General features: G+C 38.1%; 1 protein-coding gene across 2 annotated transcripts in view; it reads left to right on the forward strand.

The window, feature by feature from the left end:
- Positions 1–12,821, forward strand: part of rbm20 (RNA binding motif protein 20) — a 65,618-nt gene that overhangs the window by 689 nt on the left and 52,108 nt on the right. The window lies entirely within an intron of this gene.

The raw sequence follows: 12,821 nt of genomic DNA on the forward strand, positions 1-12,821 counted from the left end.
GAGGACATTTCTCATCAGGAGGAGATGGTGTTTCCAAGGCTGAATGAAAAAGAACAAACTAAACACTAAACAAACAGTCTTCAGGTGCCTCATGTAGACACAGAAATTCACTGTAATTCACAGATTCTACCTGCCTGCTTGTCTGTTTCTGCTCTTTCATTGGAGTCAAAATGAGGCCCCAGTTGCTCTAAAAAGTTGTGAAACCTTTCCAGTCTGGGGTCAGTAAAGTATATCACTATGTATATGTATATATATTATATATTATATTATATATAATATAGTATATTATATATATAATATAGTATATTATATATATAATATGTATGTGTGTATATATATATATATATATATATATATATATATATATATATATATATATATATATATATATATATATATATATATATATATATATATACACACATACATATTATATATATAATATACTATATTATATATAATATAATATATAATATACATACATATTATATACATACATATATTATATCTACAAAATACATGTTCTACTACTACAAAATACTGTTCTTTTATTATACATTTTCTTTGTGATGAAAAAGACGCAGTTTTTTGCTCTTCTACTTTACACACTCGACATTAGTGGAATTGTAAACTGTAGAAAATTATGAACAGATATTGAAAAAAAGATTTAAAAAAAGTTTTCAGGCAGTTTTCTCATTTTTAAAACGAATCCAATTTTAAATTGTAATTCAAATGTGGTAAAAGTTTGAAGACAAAAAAAATATCAAACATTCACATCCATGTAATATTAAAAACCTTTTTGAAGTGAGAATACAAACAATTCCTTCATGAAAGATTTTAGTAAATTTGCAAATTTAAATTCCAAATACTTTGTAATCCCCAAGGAGAAATTAATTAAAACAAAATCTTGTGTTTAGCGTATTAATTGGACACATAACATGCTCATTTGGTAATTTAAGAAAAAGCAACAGTTGCACCAAATTGAGTTTATAATTTTCCAATAAATAAATAAAACATTACAATAATTATTTGCATTATTCAAGAAAGCCAGCCATATGAAAAGAGTATGGAAATTAACATGACACATTACACATATTATTTTAGCAGTAGAATTTTTGTAAAATGTTTCATTGACTTAAATTAAATGACATTTAATCAAAGACTCTGCCGTTATGTTATCTTACATATGTTTTATAACTTAATCAACAGGAGAATTTATTGTGTTACATTGTGTTTTAAAATTGAATTTTCACCACCGAACACATGAAAATGACTGATTTAACTGCTGAACTCAACATGTGCTTCTATAACATTTTTAGGTGGGTTTTATAGTTGCTTTTTATATATATATATATATATATATATATATATATATATATATATATATATATATATATATATATATATATATATATATATTTTGTAATCTCTTCCACATTAGAAATTCAAGAATAATTTCTCTGAGCCGAGCTGCATCTGATAAAGTCATTTAAAAACTACGTCATGACCCGAGTTTGTCAGATCGCTATTTATCTGTGCGTAAGTGCTGGATCTGATCCTTACTTAAGCCTCCATGCACTCCAGTACATTTGTGATTTATGGACACAAATAACAGTTGTTTTTATATCAACTTTTTCAGTGAAGCATTTCAATCAGACAGCGCTAACTGTTATTTATCTTCAAACGTTGGTAGCATTTAACAGAGTAATTCACACTATTAATAAATAGTCCTCTGCTTATTATATGGTGTAAATGGTCAGAAACTGTAATAAGTAGTGAATACCGTAGTGATAATAAAGTTTATAACCGTTCGCTGTAAAGTCGTGATTCTGTACTCGATGCAAACTTGCAGGTCGTGACATTTTCTTCGGTTTCCGGCAGCAATCCATACATGGATTCACAGTCTGATGCTTAATTTAGATCATCAGCAGATTATGCCTACGTCACTACCTTCTGACTTTTATAAAGAGTCGTATTCCATCTGTGAAATATATTTGTAGAAGGACGACTTAATAACCTCGACTTGACATTTTAGCTGTTTCAGTTATAAGCTGCATCTTAACCGTTCGTACTCTCGATGCTTCGATAAAGACACGCTACGTAATCCTTTTAATCGACGGATATGCTTGATAAAGCTAACATGCACAATTTCGTTTCGAGTTCGGTTTAGAAGATACACATTTATACGCCACACTTTTGTTTCTGGAGCTTTATAGTCTACAGAATATGATTCCCTGAAGCCCCAGAGTCTACGTATTTAACTCATGTCAGTGTTTGGTTAGTATGTAGCATTGTGAAATGATTTAGTAAAGAGTGAGAAAAAAAAGTGATGACCGTGGTGGTGCCGACAGAAAAATAACAAAAAAGAAGGGAAGATAAAATGTAAAACCATTCAAAGTCATATTTCAGCCTATAATTATCATGATCATTGTGCCAAACTCAGCTCGTTTCTTTATCCTTTTTGCTAAAGAGAAATGACAAGTTTATGTACTTCGTTTTTTTCCCCCAACGTTATCAGCTTTTATGTCCAACTCAGAGCTGTTTTACATTAAAATGTTGCGTTAAGTGTTGTCTCCTACACTTCCAGAGACCCGACCTTGTTTTTCTGTGCCTTGAGCTCACGTCTGGAATTGCATTTGCTTTCTCAGCAGCTGTCTTTTCGGTTATGATGTTACAAGATACAGGTGGTGGTGTTAACGTTCCTCTGAAAAACCTCCTTTTTTAATTGTCATACTGGTTTATCGCAGCAGAATACTAAAGGAGTAAGTAAAACACCAGCCTTAACCCTGATGGTCCTAACAGGGGAACGAACAGCCTAAAAAGAAGTCGTGTGTGTGTGTGTGTGTGTGTGTGTGTGTGTGTGTGTGTGTGTGTGTGTGTGTGTGTGTGTGTGGTTGTTGGTTTATTTTATTGGCTACAGTTTTAGCATTTCCATATGTGTTAACGTTCTCTGCCAAACGCAGTGTCAACGTCTGCCGGTCCAGATGTGAAACCTTTAAGCCGGACAGACAAGGAAAAAGGCTTTTGTTGTTCGAGGGAGCACATGCCGCTGATACTTGGTCTGGTACCGGTCAAGCAAGACTGAAAAACCAGTCAGACGTACATTCGACTGTGGGGTATGACAGCCATGTTTTTCTTCTGTTTCGGTACTGAGTTCTCTGTTTGGTTTGTGGCTGAAAGGATTAGTTAAGCATGGCCGACATGTTTTGTCACACCGTTTTCACATTAGCGTTCATACCTTCTCTCTTTTGGCTATTTCACTTCGCTCACCTCCCTCGTGTGTCCCAGCTGCTGGCTGTATATCACCCGGCAGCAGGGCGCACACAGGACAGTCAGTTGTCTGTGTAAACTGTACCTGCATAGTCCCAGCACATCTTCATAAGCGCATCGACATGTGTTCTCACCACAGGAAAGGTAAATCATCTCAATCAATCTGTCTGCCTGATTTACTCAGCATAACCCTCGTCTCTTCGGGTTTCATCTTTTTATTGAGCTGCTGAGACAGCTAAGGCAGATCTGGATTTGAGGAGAGGACTGCGTGGCACCAAATGCTGTCATAATGTCTTTTTAACGCTCAACAACTGTAAAAAATAACTTTTTATTGCGCATCAATTATGAATATGTCCTTTAGAAATGGCATTCGCTTTTCTTGTTGTGGGTAGTTGTAAAATGTTTGTTATTTTAGATGGTACTTATGTCTACTAAAGAGGACAAAGATCCAGCGACATCCGTGATTTATTGACACCGCTTGAGCATAAGACCAACAGATTTCAGTTAATGGCCTATAAATGTCAATCACAAGCCTTGTAAGACTTTCACCTACTTATTTCGGATGTAAAACACGTCAGCAACGTTATTAGGACAAAGAAGCAATGAAGAGTTACTAACCATATCCCAAATATGTTGACGACTCATTGTTAGCAGTTAATGCAAGACTTTTGTAAAAGTTTGAACAGAGGTACTTTATGCACAGAGAGGATGATGTGAAGCAAAAAAACCCTACTATGTTGAAAGTGTCCTGCAGCTGTCGGCACAACTAATTTCGTTTGCTCGTTTAAATCTGCAACACGTGGCTCTGTGCGGCGAGCTGCAAAGCCACATCTGAATGTCCCCCAGTCATGAAAAGCTAATTATTTTCAGATGGAGCATGCATAGTAGTTCTTACCCTATTTTTGTTTTTATTTCGAAATATATAAACTTTGGCAAAATAATCAGGTTTGTTTTTTTCTTCAGTTCTGCAGCTAACCTTTGTAGCAGAAGCACCTGAATCAGGAACGAGAGGCTGACAAGTTCAATCAGCAGCAACCCAGGTTTTCTAAAAATCCCACTTAAAACCTTTAATTCATGCAAAGTTTCAAACATGATGACCAAAAGGTAATAAACATGAACCGATCTCACCTTGTCCCAAACCTCATGACTGTACATGGATGTTTGTTTCGAACACCACTTTTTTTTTTAACAAGATGAAAATAAACAAATCCAGTAGTCTACTACTTCTACTTAGTATTACCGTGGCTATGCATGAACACCGGGTCTCTCTCCACATACAAAATGTGTTTCAAAATACCAAAGTCTGTGATAATCATGGTCTGGTTCTCTGGAAAAAGCCTAGAGACAACTTATGTTGTAATAGAAGCTATAGAAATCAAATGGAATTGGATTGATAATAAAAGTCACATCCCCAGTGCTCTGGATACTGGATGTTTCCTCTTCTGTAGTGCAACTAACCACCGCTGGCTGAGATTAATCACAGCCTGTCCCTTACAAGACAACATTAGTCCCTTAAACATTCATTATTACACCTCCTGTAGTGTCACTGCAATCTCTGTCCCCCACCACCACCTTAAGTATGTGTTCATTGCTGTGTTGACACTTAGCAACAACTGTGGTTAATCCTTATGTTAAATGGCTGACACTTGTCTGCACCAGCGGAGGCTTTGTTGTTATCGTGGACAGGTTGGAGTCCACTATTGGTCACGTCAAAGTGCTCTCTGTAACCTTACTGGATGAATAAAGTACTACAACATTGGTACAACTCTCAGGTACAGTGTTTTCCATGAGTATTGCACCCGCCGTTCAACGCACGAGTCTGGTGCTAAGACTTTTAGGAGCCTGTTCAGTGTACACCTTACTTAACTTTAACTGACCTTCAGAGAATAATTTAAAAAATTACTGTCGACTGCAGATATGGACTGATGAGAAGAAACTACAGTAGAGGGGCTGTGATGGTTTTTTGGGGTAACAGTTACCCTTTCACCTTTTACGGTGTATGTGAAACACAAGTATGGAATTATACAATGTAAGATTGCATCAGTAAACATATCCCCGAACTTCTTCAACTGCAGTAGATGTTTGATTGTGTCTCTGATCCCAGACCACATGCAAGGTTTTGTTGTAGTGGAGTAGCATTAACAAGTGTTGAGTTGGTAGACTTAGCAGGGCTAACTGTCGAACTAAATGGCAGAAGGCAGACTTTAAGAGGCTTAAACGTCTTTGTCGACTGTATCAACAGTAAAAGACAGTAATGAGAGAAGAAAGTTGTCAAATATCTCCATAAGGATACGTTTACCAACGAGATTTGCACATAACTTGGACAGGCTTGAGAGGGTTACATCGGTTAATCCTGAAATCGTCACAGTTTCAGGGTTCAGTTCGAGTGCCTCTATGAATGAAGCTATGTGGGTCAGGTGGCATAAAGGTTATTGAGCTGTAAAGTAGAAAAAAAAATGTCGGCCTGTTATGTATTAGCAAAATGAGATCATATCGTGTGAACCGGAAGTCTTAAGTTTCAAAGTGTCAGCTGCTATGAGTATTACACTATTAATTGTTATTCTACTTTGGGACCACAAACCAATAAAGGATTAGCAGGGATATTTAGAGTCGGTCGCAATATTAAGACTGTCACGGTTTTGTAACACATGTAAAGATAGCCACCCGCAATCTGGTGCTGGCTTGTTTTCCTTCATCAAACTGAAACCAGACGTTTATCCTGAAGTTTCAGGTGTGCAATAATGCTAACATTTTCATCGTTGCGTTGTATTTCCTTCAGGAGGTAAAGACGGGAAAACCTTGTTACATATTTAAATCCCCTGATATGAGCAGCGATTGACCTTAGCTCAAGTTACAAGAGACAATCAGACTTGTTTCCTCATCGCTAACTCCCCTCCTTAATGTTTAAATATATTAGCTGGCAGAGTTTAAAGGTTACTGTGTAAACAGTATCTAAATTTAAAAGGCCTTTCATATGAAACTAATGAAGCCTGCGGCTCCTTGGAAAAATATGTGGGCTGTTAGAATTGAATTAATCAAGAATGCAAGTGATATTATCTCGGGTCATAGTGATGTGTTTAACGAATAACGCTGCGTGCACCTCTGCCTCCCTGCATGCATATCTGCGTCTGTAAGCCCAAGGTTTCAACCCTTTGCAATAAGTGTGTAATAAAACTGGAGTTATTTCCACACATGAGATTCAGAACTTTACAAAGCTGTGAACAAAGGGACATGCTCAGTTTTATTTCACATGTGTTGTTGCCTTTAAAAGTTTAGGTTCATGGTTGTTTAAACCTTGATCAGTGACTGACATCAGCTGTAAATACAGCTTTTCTGTGTCATTAAGCTCAAAGAAAACAAAAAAAACCCAACTACTATCTTTTTCATTTCAATTTGGGACCTTGTCCTGTTAGTTACGTCTGTGCTGCTCTGGTATAGATGGGAAGCTCAACAGTGTAGGAAACACATGAGGAATCTCTTAGGTCTGTTGTGGGAAGAAATGCTTTGGTGCAAAGAAGTCATTAGAAAGAAAACCGAGGTGAGAGGTAGAGCAGTCATGCAGAAAGTTGCTCATTACAACCCCACATGCTTCATAGCTGGAAATGAGTTTACAGGACTGTCTCAGAAAATTAGAATATTGTGATAAAGTTCTTTATTTTCTGTAATGCAATTAAAAAAACAAAAATGTCATACCTTCTGGATTAATTACAAATCAACTGAAATATTGCAAGCCTTTTATTATTTTAATATTGCTGATTATAGCTTACAGTTTAAGATTAAGATTCCCAGAATATTCTATCTTTTTTAGATAGGATATTTGAGTTTTCTTAAGCTGTAAGCCATGATCAGCAATATTAAAATAATAAAAGGCTTGCAATATTTCAGTTGATTTGTAATGAATCCAGAATGTATGACATTTTTGCATTACAGAAAATAAAGGACTTTATCACAATATTCTAATTTTCTGAGACAGTCCTGTATATCTTTCATTGAATGTCTGCTGAATCAAATTCATTGTTATTTTGTGCAAATCTGACCAATAAAGTTAATTCTGATTCTGATTCAGAAGGACTGGATTGAAACAGTTACATTTCCAGATATTGGTTCATAAAGTGAGCATCCTGTTTTCACTTTTGAGAAAGACAAAAAACACAATTCATTTAGTAAAAGATTTAAAGGGGAATAAAGTCCTTGAAAATGTCCTGTCGAGTTTTTCATCAAGTAGGCACTTAGCTTGAATCCATTATGATTAATCCCCACATTAGACTTCATGAGTCATAGGTGAGTCAGATGCCATTTTAAGACTGTGCCATTGCTGCTGCTGCGCTTTGCTTCTGCCAAGGCCAACATGAGTAGGAGGCCTCTATTCCTCCGTCAGTATTCAAAATAAAGGGAGGAAAGAGAGAAGACTGAATTCTGATGCTCCCCCCAAGTGGCAAACAAAGTTTACTTTTAGTCACCTAAGAAGCTTCAAAAGTGCATTTGTCCAGATAGAAAAGACAGTCCACCTCTTTAGATAACTCTAAGGCGACTTTGTGGTTGTGTCAGTATTGTTAACGCTTGCACAACATTTATACTCACGTGTTCTGTGTGATACATACGGCCCACACATGACCTTCCTGGCTGAGGAAGCAGTGTTTGAGCTTCCTGCTTTGCTGGGCAAGTTGTCTTATAATTTTTTTTGATGGCACTTAGTTCCATGCAAACCCTAAACCCATGCAACAGAAAAGATGCAAACAATTTAGAGCTTAATGTTTTTGCAACGCGCGTCTTGTGATTGGCCCGACATATGTTACTTGAAATATGATCAAAAGTACTGTATATCAATAAGGATCCAATGGTGGATTTTAAGTCCTCTTAAACACTTTCAGATCGTTGCTGTGATATCACCCCATGACACAAGTATCTTAGTCATACAAAGCAAAGACGTTTGATGAACTGCCTGCCCTGTGGATTTGGAAAATGTGCTGAATGTATACATTTCTCTGCAAGTTTAACAAAACGGGCACCTAAATGACACATACACCTTCCCTGTTGTTTAGCTCCCCTTTAAGGCTGGCACAAACAGCTGAGCCCATGGATGGTTGCAGCATGTGCATCTTCTTCTCAACCACACGATGAGAAAGCTGGCCGGATTACTGGAAATCAAATTCATTGAACTTTTTGTGAAGCACATGTAGAACTCACACACTCACAGAAAGGAGGAACAGAACCAAAAAGTTCGATTAAAATAGTATGGATCAAGAGAATCATTTGTCTTACCCCGAAGGTCTGATCTGCTTCCATTCACATGCTTCTTTGAGAACTGGACCTTCTGGAAAATAGTCTAATTGAAGTTATACAAGATCATTATTGTTTTGTCACTTTGCATGGCTTTCTTAACCCCCATTCACACATTCAGGTCATTGCTCTTCTCCAGCACCTTATCCCACCTGTGTGCTGCATGGAGGCAGAACAGCATAATATTTCCTCACGCAGCAGACACTGTTCCTCCTTTATTCTGCGTGGTAGGGCAGACTGTAGATAAGAGGTAGCTATAAGAGGAACTGGACAAACCCCATCGGTGGAATTAACAGGTCTGAGCAACGGGCTCGGACCCATCCACCGTATCAGTCATAGTTAGCTATGTTAGCTTGGCTAGCTTAGTTTATGTTAATTTGTGATTCTAATGGCATCCGATATTCTGATCAAAAGACCAAACATTATCTTTTCAAGTGTCACAACCAAGACAACATCCGAAACATGATGAGGACTAGCAGAGCTCCCCTGGGACCAGCGTCACAAACTTACTGACTCCAGGTCCGAGCAGACGTTTGCTTGGAAGGGTCCTGAAATAATCTTCCAGCCACTAATAAAAGACCACGTGTTTAATGTACATAAATGTGTTGCTGAATAAGATTGTTCTGATAATGATACTCTTGAAGACTGCAGTCCGTTACTATTTTGTTAGTTTTAAGATCTATGGTCAAGAAGATTTTTCTTACCTGATTGGCAAAGATATTTTTGCTTAACATAAAGGCAAATGTAACTACAGTACATTCAGGACATTTAGGCGTATTTCTAGGGGGACTGTTTTTACAAAGCTATTTGTACATCACATTTCAGCAACAAGGCAATTAAAGGTGCTTCACATAATAAAAACATGAAAAGTAAAGAGCTACAGTGCAATGGCTGAATAAAGAAATGTTAGACTTAAGCTAGAATTAAAGTTTATTACTGAAACTAACATTGTTTAAAGTTAAAGGGGACCTATTATGAAAAACAGGTTTTTTCTTGCTTTAACATATATAAAGTGGTCTCCCCTCAGCCTGCCAACTCAGAAAAGGAGGAAAGCAACCAAATTCTGCAGTGTCTGTACCAGTCTGATGTGGATCTACGAGCCGTTCAGATTCTGCTCCCTTTCGTTACGTAACCAAAATGCGATTTACATAGGTCGGCCTCCGATGCGTGAAACCACGCCCACAACTAACTCCGGCGGCCGGAGTTTTCGCCATTTTTCCGTAGCGGTGTATCACGTCATTCAGGCAGCCAATCAGCACAGAGCCTCATTATCATAGCCCCGCCCCGTCCCTCATAGATAATGAGGTTAGAGAATGGGAAGATAAAGACATGGCTCAGAGGCTGAATTTCTAATTTATTTAGCAAAAACAATCAAAAGCTTGTTTTTAAGACATTCAAGGCCTGTTTAAAATAGGTATTAGATGCCATAATAGGTCCCCTTTAAATTCAGAATGGTTTGAGTAATTCGGTCGAAGGCAGCTGTAAACAAATGAGTTTTTAACCTTGATTTAAAGGAACAGAGGGTTTCAGCGCCTCTGCAGTTTAAAAGCATAAAATCTGAACGCTGCTTCTCCATGTTTGGTTCTGGTTCTGGGGACACAGAGCAGTGATTTACAAACTAACAGAAGTCATTTAAAGTCTATTCTCTGAGATTACAGGGAGCCAGTGTAAAGATCTCAGAACTGGAGTGATGTGTGTCATAAGACACATGACCTCAGACATAAGCTACGTTTTCTTTGGCGGAAAAGAAAATCGAATCTCTGAAAGTTCAATAAAGGCAGCACTGCAGGAAAAAAAATGTCAACGTTTAAGAAAATGGACAATAACATCGTTTGTCTTTAATAAATTATCGCGACCGCTGCTGCCGCTGTTGAGAAACTAGCCAGTTGATGAAGGCAACGGATGATCATTCAAATGATTATTCAGCGGAAGAGCCCTTATGTCATATATAATGATTTATTAGCAGGACAACTACATCGTATTAATGAGGACAAAAACAGCTGGAAACTAGTTTTTTTATCACTTTAGATTGACCGACTACGTCACATCCAGCTGGATGCCATACAGGTGGAAATTCACAAAAAGCGTTTCCATTACACTCGTGCAAATAAATAATTTCCCCCAAATAGAGCATCAGCCTGACTGTTTAGCAGCCATTGGGACGGTTCCCATAGTTTCTGACTGACTGCTCTGACTTGCTGTACTTTGTGTTAGCACTTGATCGGCCCATCCTCTTGGTCTTTAAAGAAGCTGAGAAGCTAAGAGACAGCGCTCAGGCGGGGGATCCCATGAAATCTGAGAGGAGGTGAAAGGTGATAATTGCCTACATATGAATACTCATAATCACCAGATAAATGCTCCGTATGTGAAATGAGATACAGTAGCCACAGAGGCAACTTATGATTTATGATTTATTTATTTTTTAGCTAACTGTTATGAACCAATGTTATTCTTCTAGCTACTAAGCTAAAGTGTCGGGTGGGCTATGGGTTTTAGCTGTATCGAATGGTTAATATGACAACAAGCAGACCCTTAACTTGGTCAAGTTTTTAGCAGGTCTGAGGAATGCTGAAGGTGGATTCTTTAAGAAACTGGATGCAGTTGCAGAGGCCGTATTTATACCACTGACAGATGCACTGATAAACATATTAAAGGATCAGGAGTTATTTCTGTTTGACACTTTGATTTCTACTTTTTGTCCCCTCTGCTCTTTATGTAAGTAAGTCATCTCTTATTAGAAGGCAAGGTAAGTGTATTTGTACAGCACATTTCAGCAAACAAGGCAATTCAAGGTGTGTTACATGATGAAAACGTGAAAAGTGGGACGACCTTTATGTCAAGGGAATAGTTGGCGCAGAGGTAACAGTGATAAAACACAGGTATGTGGCACAGGGAGACAGTGGAGCTGCAAGGTTAACAGTTTTATTTATAGTATCTTGCATCTTCTGAAATAGTCTGGAGGTTACCATGTGATATTCATTAGAAGAATGCACACTAGTCCACTATGAAACCACAGTCATTATTTAATAGAAAATGAGCATTAGAGATCATTACAGAATGCTATACACAAGCTTAAGTAATCCAGTTATGTGTCAGCCATTCAGCTTTGGTTCTGTCATGTTGTTAGATATCGTGGGCTTTGACATTTTACAGCAGGAGCTGTCATAGTTGAAAATGTCATGGATTTCTTTATGATCTGTTCCTGCGGGTAAAACTATTAATGCTCATGAAGGCTTACACAGATGGCACTGGACACTGTGTTTCTCTAAAGAGATCAAAATGGGCTTGAGGCAGGTTTGTAAGGTCATGTGACCTCAAAGCCATTTCCATTTAAATGAAAAACAGGAATCAGTCATTTCCAGTTATCAGATTGTTTTAAACAAGATATTTAATTGGTTCAAATAAAAAGTCAAATGTTATCGCTAACTTTTCTTTCTTCTTTTAAAAAAGAGAAAACATGCTTAGTTTGAATTTCACGCCAACAGCGTGTTTCAAAAATATCGGGGTGGGGGCATGTATGTCTGGTACATTCAGAATCTGCACTATCTGGAGAACGCCCGGTCGATAATGTATGAATCTACCAGAAATGCCACAGTCCCGGCCCACCCTGCCGCTCTCCTCATGCCTAAATTCAGCTGGAGGGTGTGTGTGTGTGTGTGTGTGTGTGTGTGTGTGTGTGTGTGTGTGTGTGTGTGTGTGTGTGTGTGTGTGTGTGTGTGTGTGTGTGTGTGAAGAGAAACGTGGTGTTGGACATCTCTTAAAGTTAAAATTAATATATAACTTAACAACTCAGCAAAGTGGAGCAGTGGTAATGGGTAGCAATGCGTGCTATCCAGCGTGGAGTCCTGGTACAGAGCAGCCTCTGCCAGCAGCAGCAGCAGGAGCAGGTGAGCTGGACAGCTGACATTAACAGACATTATTGACAGCTGAGAACAGGTCGCCTCGTGGCCCGTGTCAAGACAAATGAAGGTTGTCACTACTGTGTCGAAGAGCTGATGAATATGAGCCATCTGAATATTTCTTACTGTCCAGTAGTGCAGTAGCAGACGTCTGATATTTTTTTAATGAGGCACATTGCACAAGTTCATTTGAAACTAAGCATAGATATTTGTTTTCAAGGTCAGTGTTAGTGGACAGGCAGGAAAACAACCCTAGAGGCATATTTAGTGACATTACAGTCTTGAAACAAGTAGGGGTCAGGTGTCAGCAGTGCAGGCCTGGCGGAGCATCTCTCCAGGGGATGTTAACCAAGACACCTGTGCACCGAAATC

This window comes from Cololabis saira, chromosome 1, assembly GCF_033807715.1.
Source record: "Cololabis saira isolate AMF1-May2022 chromosome 1, fColSai1.1, whole genome shotgun sequence".
NCBI lineage: Eukaryota > Metazoa > Chordata > Actinopteri > Beloniformes > Belonidae > Cololabis > Cololabis saira.